The 21,752-nt window shown below is 43.0% G+C and overlaps 1 long non-coding RNA gene across 1 annotated transcript; it reads left to right on the top strand.

Moving 5' to 3' along the window:
* The first annotated feature begins 947 nt into the window (after window positions 1-947).
* LOC116354073 (uncharacterized) lies at window positions 948-2,135 on the top strand. Its single transcript, XR_004203497.1, has 2 exons — window positions 948-1,294; window positions 1,472-2,135. It is a non-coding gene; the product is annotated as an uncharacterized LOC116354073 (long non-coding RNA).
* The last annotated feature ends 19,617 nt before the right edge of the window (window positions 2,136-21,752 follow it).

Below are 21,752 nucleotides of genomic sequence, written 5' to 3'. Positions count from 1 at the left end.
GTTTCCACCTCCATGCTTCACGGTTGGGATGGTGTTCTTGGGGTTGTACTCATCTTTCTTCTTCCTCCAAACATGGCGATTGGAGTTTAGACCAAAAAGCTCTATTTTTGTCACATCAGACCACATGACCTTCTCCCATTCCTCCTCTGGATCATCCAGATGGTCATTGGCAAACTTCAGACGGACCTGGACATGCTCTGGTTTGAGCAGGGGGACCTTGCGTGCGCTGCAGGATTTTAATCCATGACGGCGTAGTGTGTTACTAATGGTTTTCTTTGAGACTGTGGTCTCAGCTCTCTTCAGGTCATTGACCAGGTCCTGCCGTGTAGTTCTGGGCTGATCCCTCACCTTCCTCATAATCATTGATGCCCCACGAGGTGAGATCTTGCATGGAGCCCCAGACCGAGGGTGATTGACCGTCATCTTGAACTTCTTCCATTTTCTAATAATTGCTCCAACAGTTGTTGCCTTCTCACTAAGCTGCTTGCCTATTGTCCTGTAGCCCATCCCAGCCTTGTGCAGGTCTACAATTTTATCCCTGATGTCCTTACACAGCTCTCTGGTCTTGGCCATTGTGGAGAGGTTGGCGTCTGTTTGATTGAGTGTTTGGACAGGTGTCTTTTATACAAGTAACGAGTTCAAACAGGTGCAGTTAATACAGGTAATGAGTGGAGAACAGGAGGGCTTCTTAAAGAAAAACTAACAGGTCTGTGAGAGATGGAATTCTTACTGGTTGGTAGGTGATCAAATACTTATGTCATGCAATAAAATGCAAATTAATTACTTAAAAATCATACAATGTGATTTTCTGGATTTTTGTTTTAGATTCCATCTCTCACAGTTGAAGTGTACCTATGATAAAAATGACAGACCTTTGTAAGTAGGAAAACCTGCTATTTCGCCAGTGTATCAAATACTTGTTCTCCCCACTGTATGACTGAATCTCCACTTTGTTCCCAGTGTAGTTTTTACCATAGTGATGGATGACCATAGGTCAGTAATTGTAATTGCAGAACTGAGAGGCGGCCATCTATTGGAGGTAGGCGGAGACTTCTCACAGCTGAGCAGGAGACTTCCCTGGTGAATATGGTGATTGCCAATAATGCTATCCGTTTGAGGGAAATTCAAATCCAAATATTTGAAGACCAGGTAGTCTTCCAAGGAATTGACAGCATCAGCATTTCCACCATTGACCGGATCATTCAGAAGAACCACATAAGGACAAAGCAGCTGTACTGTGTTCTTTTGAAAGGAATTCAAAAGAGTTAAGGAGCAATGATTCCAATATGTGCAGGTAATTGCTATACTGTACAGAATTTTTAGTTTGTAGAGTACGGCCCATCTCTCCAGCATATCAATACTGTCCTGTATAGTAATGTGTTACAGTAACTGCAGTACACAGTACATTCCAGTACAGTATTTGTAATACAGTAAAATGTGTGTTTTTCTGTTTTATTTTATACTTCTGTAGAGAATCTTTGAGCTGGATGCCATGGCTGACAAACAGGAGTACATCTTCATTGACGAGGCAGGGTTCAACATAATGAAAGGGGGCGCAGCATCATTGGTCACCGTGCCATCATATAAGTCCCTGGCCAGAGGGGAGGCAACGTCACCCTATGTGCAGTCATCAGCAATTGTGGCGCCCTCCACCGCCATGTCAAAGTGGGTCCATACAACATGGCAAAACTCCTTCAATTTCTAGATCAGCTGCACAATAACATTCTTCAACAGGAAGGGGAACCAGGTCAACCAGAGCAAGCTCAATATCTTGTCATTTGGGATAACTTCATTTTCCATCGGGCTGCTCAGGTTCGCACCTGGTTCTTTTTGGCCAGCATATTCCCCTTTTTTGAATCCGATTGAGGAATTTTTCTCAGCATGGCGGTGGAGAGTGTATGATTGCAACCCTGACACACAGCAAAACCTCCTGGAGGCAATGCTGGACACTATCCAGGGTTTTCTAAGGCACACAACAGCATTTTTCCCACGCTGTCTGGCAAGAGCAAACATAATGTGTCACGTTGATGAGATATTATGGCCTGACCCAGACCTGAGATGATGAGAACACGGATGCTGATGTTGAGTAACCTGTACATTTCCTGCATTTGTAAATAAAGCTTTTAAAAATTTGATATTTACTGTGCATGGACTCTTCCTTACATGTTTTGTCAGTGACATTTCAATGGTCAGATTTTTGACCAAAACAGCATATACAGTAGTATTCCCATATGCACAAATGTAAGAGGTATTTATTACAGTACTCTTTTGAATGTATCTCACCAGGGTGTTCCTGAAAGGTTTATCTAGATAGTCACAGTGCTGTGATTTTACAAAGCTTCAAATAATTTATCTGAAAAACTATTCTAAACCTTTTGGTGGCAGAGTTTTGAATGAATCCCTCCAGCGTGTAACAAACAGTCATGTAGTCTGTTTTTGACAGCTTGTGTGGGTTGTCTGAGGGAAAAGTTTGAATTGGGACCCAGAAGTTAGATGTTTGTACCGTTGGGTGTGTTTTTAAAATTGTGTGTGAAGATTTGAGAAAATGGTGAGTTGTTCAGGAATTGTCTAAGCAATTGAGAAAAACTAAGACTTTATTAATGTGTCCCTTGATCCAGGGCTAGAATATATTTAATGTCTGCATCCTCTTACATTAGAACCCATCAAAGTTGCGTTATTTTGACTCCTCACTAATACTAGTTAGGGTTGTGTGGAGAGACACCCTGTGTTAACAGTCGTGGGCAGTTGAACTGTGTAGCCATAGGATTTGGCTGCTTCTGGTGTAGAACAGCATCAGAGCAACCGCCAGACTCGCTAATGAAATAGGAATTACATCGTTTGCTTCTTTCTCTGTGTGTGTGTGTACGTCTTTGTTGTGCTCATATATGGGTATGAGCTCAGTGGGCCTGGTTAGAATACAGTTTTATGGACACCATCTAAAACGAACAGCAAATGACACTGCAGCCTGTAAAGTCTATCACTGTCAAGACATGACCTGTTCTTCTGTCTCATGTTGCCAGATTTAGATTGTGTTCAGCTGACTCCACTCACAGAAGGTGGGCAACAAGGTTTGTTTAGTTTCAAAATGGTATGAATTATTATCGTACAGGATACTAGGCCTATAGTAGCTCTGCTAAACCGTTGTGGTCTTAGTCCAAACTAAAACCGCTACAATGCAGTTTGTCTTGTAATCCAATATAGATCACAAATAATAAAGGAAACAATTGTTCACTTTGGTAGCTGTAAACGTGCTGAAGACTATCCCACTTCATAGCCTTACTCTAGCTCCAATGTCCCAAACCAATACTCAGTTTGTTTTTATTTTTTATTTCACCTTTATTTAACCAGGTAGGCTAGTTGAGAACAACTTCTCATTTGCAACTGCGACCTGGCCAAGATAAAGCATAGCAGTGTGAGCATACAACAAAGAGTTACACATGGAGTAAACAATTAACAAGTCAATAACACAGTAGAAAACAAAGGGGGGGTCTATATACAATGTGTGCAAAAGGCATGAGGAGGTAGGCAAATAATTACAATTTTGCAGATTAGATCAGATGGTCATGTACAGGTAGAGATATTGGTGTGCAGAAGAGCAGAAAAGTAAATAAATAAAAACAGTATGGGGATGAGGTAGGTGAAAAGGGTGGGCTATTTACCAATAGACTATGTACAGCTGCAGCGATCGGTTAGCTGCTCAGATAGCTGATGTTTGAAGTTGGTGAGGGAGATAAAAGTCTCCAACTTCAGCGATTTTTGCAATTCGTTCCAGTCACAGGCAGCAGAGTACTGGAACGAAAGGCGGCCAAATGAGGTGTTGGCTTTAGGGATGATCAGTGAGATACACCTGCTGGAGCGCGTGCTACGGATGGGTGTTGCCATCGTGACCAGTGAGCTGAGATAAGGCGGAGCTTTACCTAGCATAGACTTGTAGATGACCTGGAGCCAGTGGGTCTGGCGATGAATATGTAGCGAGGGCCAGCCGACTAGAGCATACAAGTCGCAGTGGTGGGTGGTATAAGGTGCTTTAGTGAGAAAACGGATGGCACTGTGATAGACTGCATCCAGTTTGCTGAGTAGAGTGTTGGAAGCCATTTTGTAGATGACATCGCCGAAGTCGAGGATCGGTAGGATAGTCAGTTTTACTAGGGTAAGCTTGGCGGCTTGAGTGAAGGAGGCTTTGTTGCGGAATAGAAAGCCGACTCTTGATTTGATTTTCGATTGGAGATGTTTGATATGAGTCTGGAAGGAGAGTTTGCAGTCTAGCCAGACACCTAGTTACTTATAGACGTCCACATATTCTAGGTCGGAACCATCCAGGGTGGTGATGCTAGTCGGGCATGCAGGTGCAGGCAGCGACCGGTTGAAAAGCATGCATTTGGTTTTACTAGCGTTTAAGAGCAGTTGGAGGCCACGGAAGGAGTGTTGTATGGCATTGAAGCTTGTTTGGAGGTTAGATAGCACAGTGTCCAAAGACGGGCCGAAAGTATATAGAATGGTGTCGTCTGCGTAGAGGTGGATCAGGGAATCGCCCGCAGCAAGAGCAACATCATTGATATACACAGAGAAAAGAGTCGGCCCGAGAATTGAACCCTGTGGCACCCCCATAGAGACTGCCAGAGGACCGGACAGCATGCCCTCCGATTTGACACACTGAACTCTGTCTGCAAAGTAATTGGTGAACCAGGCAAGGCAGTCATCCGAAAAACCGAGGCTACTGAGTCTGCCGATAAGAATATGGTGATTGACAGAGTCGAAAGCCTTGGCAAGGTCGATGAAGACGGCTGCACAGTACTGTCTTTTATCGATGGTGGTTATGATGTCGTTTAGTACCTTGAGTGTGGCTGAGGTGCACCCATGACCGGCTCGGAAACCAGATTGCACAGCGGAGAAGGTACGGTGGGATTCGAGATGGTCAGTGACCTGTTTGTTGACTTGGCTTTCGAAGACCTTAGATAGGCAGGGCAGGATGGATATAGGTCTGTAACAGTTTGGGTCCAGGGTGTCTCCCCCTTTGAAGAGGGGGATGACTGCGGCAGCTTTCCAATCCTTGGGGATCTCAGACGAGATGAAAGAGAGGTTGAACAGGCTGGTAATAGGGGTTGCGACAATGGTGGCAGATAGTTTCAGAAATAGAGGGTCCAGATTGTGTTAATGGTTAATGGTAAGTAACACTGAAACCTGATGGGAAAACACAAAATAGTAGTTTACTTCCCATAAACTTTGGAGAACAAGTTAACAGGGCCTTTGAGACAGTAGTCTCTCAATATTTCTCAACTAGGCATGTCTGGACACGTCTGCACTCTAGCTGTCAACCAGGTCAAACTGCAGTACTGCACCAGGCCAGCAGGGGAGGCTATGCTGGTTGAGAGGAGGCAATGAGTATGTATAGGTCAGATGGGTCAATGATGCCAAATAGAGCTGGTGCTGGCTTCGCATTCTCTGGGTCTTTAGCATTTTTATAGGAAGAATCTATGGGACACGGATTCGTGCGGACACTCAAAGGGCAAGCAATGAATAGTTATGGGGACATTTTGAGATTGGTGGTTTGGTAGCCATGAATGTTTCAGTGTGTGGTTCATGTGGTTCAAGGTGTGATGTCAGGGTTACATAAAAGTGACCCAGACTGAGGGATGGTGTCATCATTATGGTGTATAGGAACCAGGGTACTCATGGGGTCTAACCCTTGTAAACCATAATCCACACAATTTATGCAACAGCCCATCATGGCCCATGACCCAGATCTGTAAGAGCACATATTCAACACTCGTCTCAGAATAGGAGTGCTGATTTAGGATCAGTTTAGCCTTTTAGATTACAATGAGTGGGCAGGGGGGACCTGATCCCTATGAACACTCCTACTCTGAGATGCTTGCTTTATGAATACGTGCCCTGATACTTGCAGTGACATTTCATGTTTGTATTATATTGTATAGATACATAACATCGCAACAGTTTGGTGTTTCAATATGCTGCAAAATTGGCATGTATCACATAATTGGCTTCGAAACAAGCTTCTGCACGAGATGTCTTGATTTAACTGTTATTGGGCTGTTTGCTCATTAGCACGTATTAACGCTGCTAAAACTCAAATTGTGTTTTTCAGTTTCTAATGAATGTTTATACATTTAGTGCGGTTGGTTTCTGGCAGAGGGGTTTCATAAATCATTCTAATGACAAGCTATTAGCTGGAAAAAGTGAATGATACAGTACAATGAATGTGTTTTTATTGTCATTGTTGGTTGGGTTATTACTCCAGAGTGAGCCACAGAAGAAAAAAAATGTCCTGCCAGTTATTGCTCTTTTCACGTCTTATACAAATACAGACTTTCCGTCAGACTTGAGAAAATAATTACCAAAATGAACCTTAGTGTCCGTTTATAGCTAGTATAAAATGATTGGCAAATCAATGAACTGGCAATTACGCCTATGGATTCAGTTAGCCAAATTTATATATAAAAGGTCATTTTGTAAATTGCCATACAGCATTGCTGATAGGGAACAGAATGTGAGAACATTATTATTATAGTAAGTGTACTTCTTATCTTAGTGACTAAAGATTGCAAGTAAAACACAAAACCCATCTTTTCTCAACCCCGTATCGCAGCTCTCCATCACTGCAGCATTATGTTAAAGTACTTGGTGATACTAAGTCATGAGTGTCTCCTATTGTTACAGTGCTGCAGTTGGCCTAGAGTTCAGAAACAAGTTGGCACCCTTCTTGTGTTTCTCTCTCAGAGGGACGATATCTAAAATGGAGGGCCATTTCGACTGATAGCACCCCATCTCAGATACACCGTGTGGAGTAGGGTGAAGTTGCCTATAGACACTGATCTTGGGTCAGTTATTGCATTCTCCCAACTCATGGTTAAAGTTAGGATTTGGCAAAGGGATGCTGATCCTAGATAGGGGCAAACTTCACTCCAGAGCACACACTCACCAATAGGCACAGCATGGCAACTGGAAGGTGTAGGATTTTAGTCTTAACCAATACCTTGTGTTTGTGTCTGCATAATTGAGGTGGTTTCTAGGCTAACACAGTCTTATGGCACACAGGGGACCGGGTTTGAACTCAGTTTGTCACACGAGCCTGAGGGATGCCGAGGGAACTGGAGCTGTCATGAATAAGATTTCTGTAAAGCTCCTCACTCTCTCTTTCTCCATCTGCATCCTTGTGTTTATGGAAACCCAAACAACATCAATCCAGATGACAAGCACCTTCAGATGAGCGTTGGGGCCTGTGAGTGAGAGGAGATGGTTATTGTGTCTATACTACATTCTCCAAGCCTGAGGGATCTGGCTGGTACAGTACAGGCCCAGAGCAGCAACACACTAACTTATACTTCCATTGGAGGTGTCTGCCTGCCCGCCTGCCTGCACACCCGCCCACCCGCCCGACCGCCCGACCGACCAGTTTGGGCCGTTATGCTAATCACAGAGCTTCTCGTCTTCTTCTTATCCTCTGTCCCTTATCCATCAGTACTCATCACTCCGGGATGGACCCTGCTCTTTCTGGATCCCACTCTCACATTTTTCTATCACTGTTATTTCTCTCTTCCTTCCCTCTTTATGAAATATATTCCACTTTCACCCTCATCTCTCTTTCTGTCTCTCTTTTTCTGTCTCTCTCTACAGATGAAGTGGAAGATGGTTGGTAAACTTAGGATTCGTGGTTGGGTTCTGCTAAACTCACAATAGTGTGGTGGAAACAGGACAGACAGAGAGACCATTTTAAGGGCCCTGGTGCGCCCCTTACGCCTACCCTCTGATGGGTTTACAATGTGACAAACCTCCGCTCGCCCTTACTCTACTTACACACGTGCAGACACACACACACACACGCTGACAAAGTCACTGACTTCCTTTCGATGAATCTCTTTCTGTTCTGTTTCACATTTTCAACCTACACACATGCACACCCACACACTCTGCCTGGCAGCTTTTCTTTCCTTTTCCTTATTTTATTTATTTATTTTGCTTACAGCACCTGGATTTCCCAGGCGGTCTCCTATCCCAGTAGTTACCAGGCCTGACCCTAAACAAGCGTGTTCACGGTGGTATGGCCACAAGCATGTTATTTATTTGACATCTTTTTCTCCCAGAATTAGGTCCATTGGCTCATCTCTGCAACTCCTCAATGGGCTCGGGAGAGGTGACGGTTGAGTCATGCGTCCTCCGAAACATGACACGCCTGTCCATCAACTTCTTATCACACTGCTCACTTAACTCAGATGTCGGCAGCACCAATGTGTCAGAGGAAACACTGTTCGACTGACGATCGGTGTCAGCTTCAGGCGCCCGGGCTTGTCAGAAGTAGTCGCTAGAGCACGATGAGTCAAGGAAAGACCCACCGGCCAAACCCTCCCCTTCCACGGATGGTGCTGGGCCAATCGTGCGCCGTCCAATGGGGCTCCTGGCCACGGCCTGGGATCAAACCCCAGGCTGTAGTGGTGCCTCATCCCTGCGGAGCAGTGCTTTTGACCGCTGTGCCACCCACAACCCCCCTTGCCAGGCGGCTTTCCTAACTGCTTATCAGAGTCCCACTGGGCAAAAACTACGTTGTTTCCACGTCATTTCAACCCCCCAGATATATTTGATGATGTCAAATCAACATGCAAAACTGATTGGATTTGCAAAAAGTCATCAACTTAAAGGAATTTGACATTTTTTTCACCCCACTTTTAACCAGAATCCAATGACAGGTTGAAATGTTTTGGTTGATTTCACGTTGAAATCACGTTAGTTGACAACTCAACCAAATGTAACTCAAAACTAGACGTTGAACTGACATCTGTACCTGGTGGGGTGAAACCATACTTTGGCAGTGCAATCAGCATGGCTCTGAGATGGATACGGCAAAGGATGGTCTGGAAAAAAAACTTCACCACAATCAACCAGGTGGGATAGGGTGTACTACATGCGTGTGTGTGTGTGTGTGTGTGTGTGGTGCTCTCTAGAGAGTGTGGACACCATGATGTGTCAGGAGGCCCTGAGCAACGCTGATTACCTTCCTACAGGAAACTGCCCACACTCCTATCCCTGACGAGGCCAGCAGACCTGAAAAACGGCAGGCTGGAACAGGAGCCTCTCAGAGTGCTTGGCTGTGTGGCCTACCCACACACACATACACACATGAATGCATGTACACACACATACACACTCTCACACACACATTCACACACAGTGTGTGTTTTCAAATTCAAAAGATTGTGTTAACCTCGAGATCTGATGGTGTACACATATGGACCTACTGTAAACAGTCTGCAATGCTTGAAACTCAAGCGTCCATCACTCAAAGTGTGTTCAAGGATACCTGTTTAGTTTTGATGTTTTGAAACCTTACAAACGGGGGTTGGAATCGGTTCAGGGAACAGAACTGAAAACCGGAAAATAACAACTATTTTAAAGGAACCATAAACGGAACCGGGAACGAAAGTGATCCATACTATACCCGGAATAGAACTGTTATTGTAAAAGTATGGGAACCGGTTAATAACGTTATTTTACGTTCCAGGTCCCTATGCAAGTCCCTATGCAAAGCAATTACACCGTTACTCAGAAACATATTCCAGTGTCTGCTTGCAAGCTGAAATTTTTGCAAGTGTCTGCTGTTTAGGCTACCTGCCCCTACCCCTCCAAAGCATAGGCTACTATATAAGATCCCATGGCACATATCGTAATAGACCCAGTGTCTTGGCTAAATTCCAAATTTGCCACCCAATCATCCTCAGCTTCCAATTGGCTCATTCATCCCCCTCCTCTCCCCTGTAACTATTCCCCAGGTTGTTGCTGTGGATGTGTGAATGTGTTCTCAGTCAACTTACCTTGTTAAAATAAGGGCTAAATAAATACAAATGCAAATACTGGCGTTACAAGCATTATTCAAGCATTATTCAACGATTTTTTATGAGCTAGAGAAGAATAGAAAAACTTGAGTTAAAAGCGTGAACTACGAAAAGGTAAAATGGGTTTTTATTTCTGGTGCCACTCTGCACACACAAGTTTGTTAGCTAGCTAGCTTAAGTTTGTTAACTAGCTAGCTTAAGTTTGTTAGCTAGCTAGCTTAAGTTTGTTAGCTAGCTAGCTTAAGCTTGTTAGCTAGTTAGCTCAAAGGACATGCAAAGTGCCTCTAATCAAAAACGTCAAATGAACTCACTGCCCCTTCTTGGAAGAGAATGGAGCCTACTGTCAATTCATCGAAGAAGCAGTCAAGCATGTATCTATCTGGTCTTGCTAATGAAGATTGATTTATCTGCCTGCCATGACTTGGGCTGAGATGGCGATCTGGTTGAAACAAGCTTTTGATGAATGCTCCAAGAACTGACATCTGGTGGTGGGGAAGTGTGTGTGTGTGTGTGTATGTGTGCGTGTGTGTGTGTGTGTAAACAAATCAAAATATATTTTCAATTTTAGATAGATCTAGGATCAGCTTCTTTCCCCAAATCCTAACCATAACCATTAGTGGGGGAATTGCTAAACTGAACCATCTACACCCTACGCCCAGCCATCGCTTCCAACTGGGCCTCAGGTGTTTTGCAGAGTCATTGTGCGGTGCATTCATGCTTCCTGCACCACAAAAAAGTATTTGTGATGTATTTCCTGTCTGCTCTCCATTCCCAAAGGTTACACTTCCTAGTTCCCTCTCTCTTGCCCTCATGCCATTTCCCTGTCAGGGTTTGGTCATAGTCATGCAACATTTGAAAAGCTTTTCATTTCCATAACCTTATTGGCGTTGCAAAAAAGCGACCTTTTCTGCATCCAAAACATGAAAAAGACCTATGACTAACAATTAAGTGTGTGTGCATGTGTGCATACTCACATGCCTTTTTGTGTGTGGTAATGTCCTAAAAGAGGGAATGAGATACAATCAGCCTGCTCAATCAGTGAGCAATTCTCATCCATTTCATTACGATAAAGTCAAGCTTCCTGTAAAAGGCTAATTCAAACCAACAATTCACATCAGATTTTCCTTCCTTACCGCCGCGAAAAGCTGCTGACTCACGCTGCCTATGGGACTGTGGGAAATATCCTCTGAAAAAAAACCTTAACTCTTAACTTGACACGTCAGCAGGAAGAGAGAGTTTGACATCACCTTCTGTTAAACAGGCTTTAGGGAAACTGAGACACCGAACGGCTCACACTTTGGGCATCAAAGAGCCATCATGGCATCCGGAGCAGCTCCGGGCAAGCAGCAGTCTCACACGTGTGTGCATTCCATAGAAGTCAGCTTGGAGAGCAGTGCTATTTTAGCTCATTGAACTAAAGCCTAGGCATTCGTTTGCGGAGCTAATGCAAGTATTCTGGTCTCAGACAAGGTTATAATCACATGAGCATAGCTCACTGAAACACCTGCCTCTCTCACACAATCTTCCTTGGCGACACTACACTTGAAGGTCTGTTACTAAACTGTTTTTGGACCCTCATCAAATAGTTAGTTAATCTTAGTAAACTAATTAGTTATGTGCCATGAGTTAATGTACACTGAGTGCACTAAACATTAAGAACACCTTCCTAATATGGAGTTGCACCCCCACCTTTTGCCCTCAGAACAGCCTCAATTTGTCAGCGAGTGGACTATACAAGATAATGGAAGCGTTCCACAGGGATGCTGGCCCATGTTGACTCCAATGCTTCCCACAGTTGTGTCAAGTTGGCTGGATGTCCTTTGGGTTGTGGACCGTTCTTGATACACACAGGAAACTGTTGAACGTGAAAAAACCCAGCAGCATTGCAGTTCTTGACACAAACCGGTGCGCCTGGCACCAACTACCATAGTTTTCACCTGGATTCACCTGGTCAGTCTAGTTGATGGAAAGAGCAGGTGTCCTTAATGTTTTGTATATACCGGTAATGTATCAGCATTATCAAACATATTTAAACGGTGTACTTATGACTTTCTCCGGAGGCCAAAGACTAAAACAAACCATCTCTACAGGAGAGCAACCAAGACTGTTGCCAGATACTACCACAGAGATGGTTTCTGGAGATGAGAGCAATCCTCAGCAGCTGCCTCCAAATTGAGAGCAGAGACCCAATTTCAACAGCAAGCAATTTGTTTAAATTTGTTTATACGCCCATTATACAGATGTTTTCTAGCTTTGCGGGGGAAAAACACTGTCTATCTGCAATGTTGTATAGTGGTTGTGTAGTGGTTGATACCCACAATGACCTGTTACCTGATGTTGGCTTATCATAGGTTGGGATACAGGCTAGATACTAGAACTGCAGCTACACTGCGAGATAGTCAACATTGCTTCCATGTGTGCTTTATCTGGACAATAACTAATCAATAGGCATATGAAAGCTTACCTTGATTAGGGTCTATAGAGATAATAATTATAATAGAGTCGATAATAGCACAAATAGCTGTGTCCTCTGATTTGACCTGTGATTGTAAGGCAGCTGCAGGATGATCTTCAATTAATGGGGTGCCATGAACAACCATTACAACTCTCCTGAGCTAAGATTAACCTTTGGCTTGCCTAACCATCGCTTTCCTATGTACCTCCAACTCCTCTACTGCCTTCTATTGGCCCAAATCGGCAATCCCTACCAGACCTAGGATCAAATACTTTTAAAACTAATTTCAAATACTTTATTTGTGCTTGGTTGAGCTTGCTTTGCTCAATGGACAAATATAATAGTCTGACACTCCAGGCAGACTTGAACAAATGTTCAGTATTACATTTTTTTTAAATAGCATTTAAACCCAGGTCTACTCCCCTCTCATCTCCCTGCCGTGGTTGAGGTTTTGACAGGGAAAGGAGAGGGTTTGACACACGTTCAACTTTGCACAGGAACTGGACAAACAGAAAGCCACTGGAGAAAAAGATCATGCCAAACATTCACTGTTTGCTTTTTTGACCTGATGAAGACCATGTTGGTTGAAATGTTATGTCTGTATTACCAATAGCTTTTTTGTATATTTTAATAAAAACCTTTATTTTTCCAGGTTAGTCTTGTTGAGATAAAACACATTTTGCAAGAGGGACCTGGTAAGATAAGTTGTAGAAACAGCAACCAGTAAGCGGTATCTTTTATTTCTCTAATGGTGCTGACAGTCACAGTTGTGTGGTAGTTGGCAGGAGCGAGAGTGATTTACTGTATGTGGCCCCTTTTCTGGTGACACTACTTACCAGCCTACTGGAAATGCTCCGTTCGTTCAGTAAATTACGTCAAACTCTACCACCCCCTGTATAACGAGCTACTGTGGTACATCCCAAAAAGCACCCTATTCCCTATATAGTGGACAGCTTTTCACCAGGACCCATAGGTAGTAGTGCACTTTATAGGGAATTGGGTGCCATTTGGGATGCAGGACTTACTTACATGGCTACTGCCAAGTGCCAACCTGTAAACCCGTTCAGCTCTAGCTGCCTCCACCCAATAGTGTCGAATCGAAACAAAGACCAAACTGCGGACCACATCTCAGGCTGAAATCTGTCATCTCAGCATTTTTCTCCCTCACTTATGTTACGTTATAGCCCAGAGGTGTGATGGGAAGGGGAATTGTCCACCTACGTAGTTAGATTTAATATTGAGTGCTTTATTTTCCCCCCAGTAGCAAACTGGTGTAAGTTAATTCAAGAGTTTGCCGCAGCAGGCATTCTAGTTAGCACTCGAACCCTGACAATCGATGGAACTGCAATCACTATCAACGTGCTACTGCAATCCCACAGAGTGAAATACGAACTCAATGCTGCATGTTTGTGGAAATCCTCTTCAGTTAGAGAGCATAGCATCCCTTTCATTGGCAAGGCAAGTAGCATTCATTGGCACAACCACACACTGATGACATGGGAGAGGAAGAGGTGGGCGGGAAACAGAGAGAGAGAGAGGAGGAGAAATGTCTTCCCGTTGTAGCTTTTTCCAATGAGCGGAACAGCTGTTCGGGAGCTTCCTTTCCGACTCCCCCTCCACACCCTTTTCTTGTTTTATATGACGACTTTATCAAAAGCCTCTCCAGTAGAGGACAGGGCGTGAAGCGTGAAGGCAGTAGTCATCACGACTGTGACCCCAATAACTTAGTGACCACCCAGCTGCAAGCATCTATTGGACGTCCTTCCTCTCATGAACTGTAAGCCGACTCACATGCCACGAGGGGCTCCACCCTTCACAATAGCTTCCTGCCCCCATTTGTTTCAAAGAACGAGGTTGAATAGGGTTGGTGTGAGAGGAAAAGGATAGGGATGGGATGGGAGGCATTCTACGTTTGTTTTGATGTTAGAGCCAGGGCCTTTTCCTTCCTTCCGTTTTATAGCCAACTTACCGGTAGCTCACTTTCCTTTGTCCGGGGTAGATATCTTGGACAGGAAAGGCTCACAGCATTTATACACCCCTGGCTGGCCTATTAAGATGGTGGTGTTAGGACAAGGCTCTACCATACACGTCAGACTACTGTTCTAGACCTAGACACTCTGAATAATACTGTATATACACACTAACGATTGTCGTCAGGAGAAGGAGAAGAGGACCAAAGCGTGGTACGTATTCATAATAATTTTAATAAAGATGAATACTGAACAAAAACAACAAACCGACAAACGAACAGTTCTGTAAGGTGCAAAAAAACACTAAACAGAAAATAGCCACCCACAACCCATAGTGGGAAAACAGTCTGCCTAAGTATGGTTCTCAATCAGAGACAACGATTGCCAGCTGCCTCTGATTGGGAACCATACCAGGCCAAACACATAGAAATAGAAAACATAGAACACAAAACATAGAATGCCCACCCCAACTCACGCCCTGACCAAACTAAAATAGAGACATACAAAAGGAACTAAGGTCAGGATGTGACACACATACTGTATATACAGACATTATTTATTATTATTGTTTTAAGGTGTGGATCAGCTTAATATTGAGGAAAGATTGTTGCTTCCATCAAATGTAATTGTCTGCATCATTTCCAATCCCCCATATGTTTATTTTGGTAAATATATATATATACACTGCTCAAAAAAAGTAAAGGGAACACTTAAGCAACACAATGTAACTCCAAGTCAATCACACTTCTGTGAAATCAAACTGTCCACTTAGGAAGCAACACTGATTGACCATAAATTTCACATGCTGTTGTGCAAATGGAATAGACAACAGGTGGAAATTATAGGCAATTAGCAAGACACTCCCAATAAAGGAGTGGTTCTGCAGGTGGTGACCACAGACCACTTCTCAGTTCCTATGCTTCCTGGCTGATGTTTTGGTCAATTTTGAATGCTGGCGGTGCTTTCACTCTAGTGGTAGCATGAGACGGAGTCTACAACCCACACAAGTGGCTCAGGTAGTGCAGCTCATCCAGGATGGGACATCAATGCGAGCTGTGGCAAGAAGGTTTGCTGTGTCTGTCAGCGTAGTGTCCAGAGCATGGAGGCACTACCAGGAGACAGGCCAGTACATCAGGAGACGTGGAGGCCGTAGGAGGGCAACAACCCAGCAGCAGGACCGCTACCTCCGCCTTTGTGCAAGGAGGAGCAGGAAGAGCACTGCCAGAGCCCTGCAAAATGACCTCCAGCAGGCCACAAATGTGCATGTATCTGCTCAAACGGTCAGAAACAGACTCCATGAGGGTGGTATGAGGGTCCGACGTCCACAGGTGGGGGTTGTGCTTACAGCCCAACACCGTGCAGGATATTTGGCATTTGCCAGAGAACACCAAGATTGGCAAATTCGCCACTGGCGCCCTGTGCTCTTCACAGATGAAAGCAGGTTCACACTGAACACATGTGACAGACGTGACAGAGTCTGGAGACGCAGTGGAGAATGTTCTGCTGCCTGCAACATCCTCCAGCATGACCGGTTTGGCGGTGGGTCAGTCATGGTGTGGGGTGGCATTTCTTTGGGAGGCCGCACAGCCCTCCATGTGCTCGCCAGAGGTAGACTGACTGCCATTAGGTACCGAGATGAGATCCTCAGACCCCTTGTGAGACCATATGCTGGTGCGGTTGGCCATGGGTTCCTTCTAATGCAAGACAAGGCTAGACCTCATGTGGCTGGAGTGTGTCAGCAGTTCCTGCAAGAGGAAGGCATTGATGCTATGGACTGGCCCGCCCGTTCCCCAGACCTGAATCCAATTGAGCACATCTGGGACATCATGTCTCGCTCCATCCAACAACGCCACAGACTGTCCGCCCAATTTTTCAGTTTTTGATTTGTTAAAAAAGTTTGAAATATCCAATAAATGTTGTTCCACTTCATGATTGTGTCCCACTTGTTGTTGATTCTTCACAAAAAAATACAGTTTTATATCTTTATGTTTGAAGCCTGAAATGTGGCAAAAGGTCGCAAAGTTCAAGGGGGCCAAATACTTTCGCAAGGCACTGTATATACATATATAAATACTTTTTTTCCACCATAATTTGCAAATAAATTAATAAAAAATCTTACAATGTGATTTTCTGGATTTTCTTTCCTCATTTTGTCTGTCATAGTTGAAGTGTACCTATGATGGAAATTACAGGCCTCTCTCATCTTTTTAAGTGGGAGAACTTCCACAATTGGTGGCTGACTAAATACTTTTTTGCCCACTGGTTAACATTCTAATGGTTGCAAGAATTTTGTATAGTAATTTAATTTGAAAAATTTGAAGTTTTGAATCCGTTTTGCGTATAAATTTTTAAACCATGTGCCATGGAATTGGGTACTTCGAAAATCTCTTCCCAACTATTTTGCAATTTACATGGCACATCTGTCAGTTTTTTGGTCCTTAAATTAAATTGGTATATGTTTTTATTTATCACACTTTTCTTTAACCATTTATGTTCTTTAATACAGTGCTGACATACAAGTTCCTTACTTTTTTCCCCTTCTACTTGCTACATTTTTTGAAAGGGGCATGCTTATTTAAGATGGTGAGGAAATTACTTTTAAAGAACGACCAGGTATCCTCGACTGACGGGAAGTTGGTCAGGATAGTATCTATGAGGGTGCCCATGTTTACGTATTTAGGGTTGTACCTGGTGGGTTCCTTGATGATTTGTGTGAGATTGAAGGCATCTAGCTTAGATTGTAGGACTGCCGGGGTGTTAAGCGTCCCAGTTTAGGTCACCTAACACAACGAACTCTGAAGATAGATGAAGGGCAATCAATTCACATATGGTGTCCAGGGCACAGCTGGGAGCTGAGGGGGGTCTTTTACAGGTGGCAACAGTGAGAGACTTATTTCTGGTGGAGATTAATTTTTTTAATTAGAAGCTCGAACTGTTTGGGTATAGACCTGGAAAATATGACAGAACTTTGCAAGCTATCTCTGCAGTAGATTGCAACTCCTCCCCCTTTGGCAGTTCTATCTTGACGGAAAATGTTGTAGTTGGGTATGGAAATCTCAGAATTTTTGGTGGCCTTCCTAAGCCAGGATTCAGACATGGCAAGGACATCAGGGTTGGCGGAGTGTGCTAAAGCAGTGAGTAAAACAAATTTAGGGAGGAGGCTTCTGATGCATGAAACCAAGGCTTTTTCGATTACAGAAGTCAACTAATGAGATGCCTGGGGACACACAGGGCCTGGGTTAACCTCCACATCATTAGAGGAACAGAGGAGGAGTAGGATGATAGCTTAAGGCTATCAAAACTGGTTGTCTAGTGTGTTGGGGACAGAAAATAAAAGGAGCAGATTTCTGTGAATGGTAGAATAGATTCAGGCCATAATGTGCAGACAGGAGTATGGTGGGGTGTGGGTACAGTGGAGGTAAGCCTAGGCACTGAGTGATGATAAGCCTTTAAGACTGGGAAAACTCCAGGGCATACCAGTACTTTAAAAAAAGTATTGTCAGATATTATTAATCCTAATCAGGCTTTAATTCCGTCAAGAAGTTCCTCCTCTGTAATTTGTCCTTCACATGAATCTTTCAGTACAAATGTTAATTTTACATTATTATTAGGAAAATAATCCATACAATTAGTTTCAGTAAGTGGAGATGGAGGAGACTGAAACAAGTACTTTACTTCCTCTTTCAAAATATAATTTGGTGAATCATGCGTGACTCCATCATTTGTAACAAGTTCCAATACATTTTTTTTGGTAGCATTTCTATTTTGAAGATTGAAAAAGAATTTGGTGCCTTTTCCCCCATATTCCATCCAGTTCGCTTTATTTTTTATAATATATTTCACTGGATCTTTCTTGAATAATTTCTTCCATTTCTTTTTATTTTTCCTCTTAACTTATTCTGTGCCTCTATGGTACAGTTTTTATTGCTATCTAACTGTACTGTTAGTCCTTCAATTTCCTTTGTTAATATGGACTCTTGATCTAAATTGCTTTTGTTTTAGAGATGAGTACTGAATTGCAGGCCTCTAAAGGCACATTTAAAAGTGTCCCATACAATAAGGGGGATCTGCTATGTTATGTCTGAAAAAGTCAGTTATAAATTATTCTGTCCTAGTTCTTAACAATTGTTGTGTCTTTGGCTATGCCGGATTAAGTGATATGACATGCTATTCTATAAAATAATTTCTCCGTAATTAATATTACCTGATTGAGCTAATCATGTAAATGTAATTAACTAGAGAGTCGGGCACCACAAAATAATATTTATATAGCAGTTATCTTCCGAATAAACTCTTAAAGACCTAGTAATGTTTTACATCAATAGCAGTCAATCCTCATCTTAATTTATACTCAACTGAAAGTTGTACATTCTTGGTTATCTGCATGAACCCTGGCTAACAAGTTGAACCAGCAATACAAAATTGGGTTTAATTATTTATTTACTAAATACCTAACTAATCACACAGAATTACTCGTACACATAATTAAATCATAACTTGATTACAAATTACGTCATAAAGGAAAACGTCCCTAGCGGGCGGAACAGATAGGACAGCTTGTTACACAAAGGAAAAGGGCTGGGTTTGAGTGAAAGAGCAGGAAGACTGAGGGACACAGGGAGAAGCTGTGCTATCATAAATTCAGTATCTGATGCATTCTAAATTACTGCCCATTTGGAAAAGGAAAATGCAATAAATATTTACTCTGAGCTGCGCTTCCATAGGTTGGTGGTAGTTGGAAGGCCGTGTTGCCAAACGTAGTCCTTTGAAGAATGTCTCTGGTTGTCTATTGGATACGTTGTAGTAACGTGATTTGGGTGATAGATGGGATACTCCGTCTGTTCCTTCCTAACCCTCGTTGCATCTGCTGTTGCTAACTCAACGGCTAGGAGGTATCACTTCTGTAGTGAATAAGAGTTCAAAGTTCATTCCATTCGCAACCAAGCTCACGCCGATGTTGGCTTCGTTCTGTAGTTATTATCTGAACCATTCTGACATTGGACCGTCATCCTCACATCATCGGAACAGGAGGTTATATTGTCATCAAGGACTTATATAGGAAAAGAGAGGAGGGCGTGTTTGAAAAGTTTTATAGCCCATGTCCCTTCACAGGGGCGGGCCACTGATTGAGCAGACCTATCTTATGAAGACCCAAATCTCACATTTTAGAAGCTAAATTCACATTTCATCCCATCACAAATAATTTCATATTCAAACATTTAAATTGAACAACATTTCCATTTGAATCCGATAACTCTGATGTGTAGACTTTCCACTATAGAGTTTACGTCATCTTATCATTGATGAGAATGTCTCAGATGACAACCGAACTGACTTCATATTCATTAAGTACCACCGCATATGTTCAATTGTTCAGAACTTTTTTCCAAATTAACTCCATAATATCAACTGAAACATGGCAAACGTTGTTTAGAACCAATCCTCAAGGTGTTTTTCACATATCTCTTGGATGATATATCGTTCGTGGAAGTGTGCTTTCCCCTCTGAATCCCAGGAGAAAATGCCTGTGGCTGAAGATTACGCACCAATTTACACAAAGGACACTGGGCGGACCCGTGGTAAATGTAGTCTCTTATGGCCAATCTTCCAATGATATGCCTACAAATACGTCACAATGCTGCAGACACCTTGGAGAAACGATAGGAAGGGCAGGCTCATTCCCGGCGCATTCACAGCCATATAAGGAGACAATAGAAAACAGAGCTTCGAAAATTCTGCCCATTTCCTGGTTAAAGTATTATCTTGGTTTCGCCTGTAGCATGAGTTCTGTGGCACTCACAGATAATATCTTTGCAGTTTTGGAAACCTTAGAGTGTTTTCTTTCCAAAGCTGCCAATTATATGCATAGTCAAGCATCTTTTCGTGACAAAATATTGCGCTTAAAACGGGCACGTTTTTTTATCCATAAATTAAAAGAGCGCCCCCTATATCCAAGAAGTTAATAAGCCATATGTGTTTATTGTCCAATAAAATATTTAAAATAATCTACCTCGATGATCTGTTTGGACAATTTGTTTGGACAGTACAGACAATACAGATATTCTTGTCACCATTGGATATTGCTGTTGATGATTAAGCACATATTATATTTGTGTTCATACTTTCCTTAAGTACTGTACCAGAGTCACACATATCAGGTACAAGAAGTTCTACCTGTATGCACATATAAGGTACAATGATTCCAATGGGTTCACGGAATAAGGACCTGTCCCATGAGACATTGGGCGACAGTTGAAAACTGCACTGTAAGATGCACTCATGTCGACTAAGGCCTAGATTCAATCCGTATTGCATAAGATCCGTGCTATAGCGCAGATCTTTCACGCTACGGATTGAATCTAGCCCTAATTTCCAGCAATTTACACACATAGGTTGCATCAATTTTTAACTAGTGGAGGGTGATCTACAGACTTCAGAGTCTTGTTCATTAGGGATTACCCATTACCGAAATTGTCAATTGAAAAAAGTTTTGTTACAGTGTGGACTACTGGATATAACACAGGGCTGTTCAGGTATATGTTGACCTTGTTGAGATACCACCGCCTGTTAACATTGAGCTACAATCTGCGACTGAGTTTGCCATGAATTCATCATCTGCTTTTTATTTTCCATAGAGCAATCAAACAGGGGGGGGAGAAAAGAGAAAAAACGGGGAACAGTTGCAGGAGGATGAGTGAGGGTGGGGAGGGTTTCCACGTGCTGAGGGAAGAAGGGGCCCAAGGAAAACAAAGCCTGGCTGCTAAAGAAGAATGGAACCATGATTCATCATGCTGCAGATCCTGTCACTGCCATTGGCAACGAGCAGACAGAGTGCATGCTGGTCCTGTTGTTGTTGTGTTAGAGACGGCGGGCGCGAGTGAGGAGAGCAAGGGTGGGCAGTGACACTGTAATAGATGGAAAGAGAGGAGTGGATTCATATTAACCTAGAAACAAGAGCAGCTGAGCTTCCACTGGGTGTGGAAGGAGGCAGGGAGTGAGGAAGGGAAAGGGAAAAGTGTGGAAAGGAAGGAGGGAGGGATAAGGCAGTGTGTGCTGCTACAAATCTGCCTAGTTATTCCTACCCACTGGGCACAGACATTAGTTCAACGTCTAGTTTTGATTTACATTTGGTTGAGTTGTCAACTAACGCAAATTCAACGTGAAATCAACAAAAATGTCAACCCCGTCATTGGATTTAGGTTAAAGTTAGTTAAAAAAATATCCAATCAGTTTTCCATGTTGATTCAATGTCATCACATAGCTATTTTGTTGTTGAAATTAAGTGGATTCAACCTGTTTTTGCCCAGTGGGTAACCACTAAAATAAATGTATACTTTCCATTCTCAGTCCAAGTCTCATTTTATTTGGTAGGGTTAGCGTTCTTGGTGTACTCTTTAACAATTGAGAAACATGTGTTTGGCTACTGTGGGAGCCACTTGTGGTAACATATACTGTATGTTGGTATATGATGGTACGTATGGT

This window comes from Oncorhynchus kisutch, linkage group LG16, assembly GCF_002021735.2.
Source record: "Oncorhynchus kisutch isolate 150728-3 linkage group LG16, Okis_V2, whole genome shotgun sequence".
In the NCBI taxonomy this organism is placed as follows: Eukaryota; Metazoa; Chordata; class Actinopteri; order Salmoniformes; family Salmonidae; genus Oncorhynchus; species Oncorhynchus kisutch.
The sequence above is the reverse complement of the archived record's forward strand: the minus strand, read 5'-3'. Positions and strand labels throughout refer to the sequence as shown.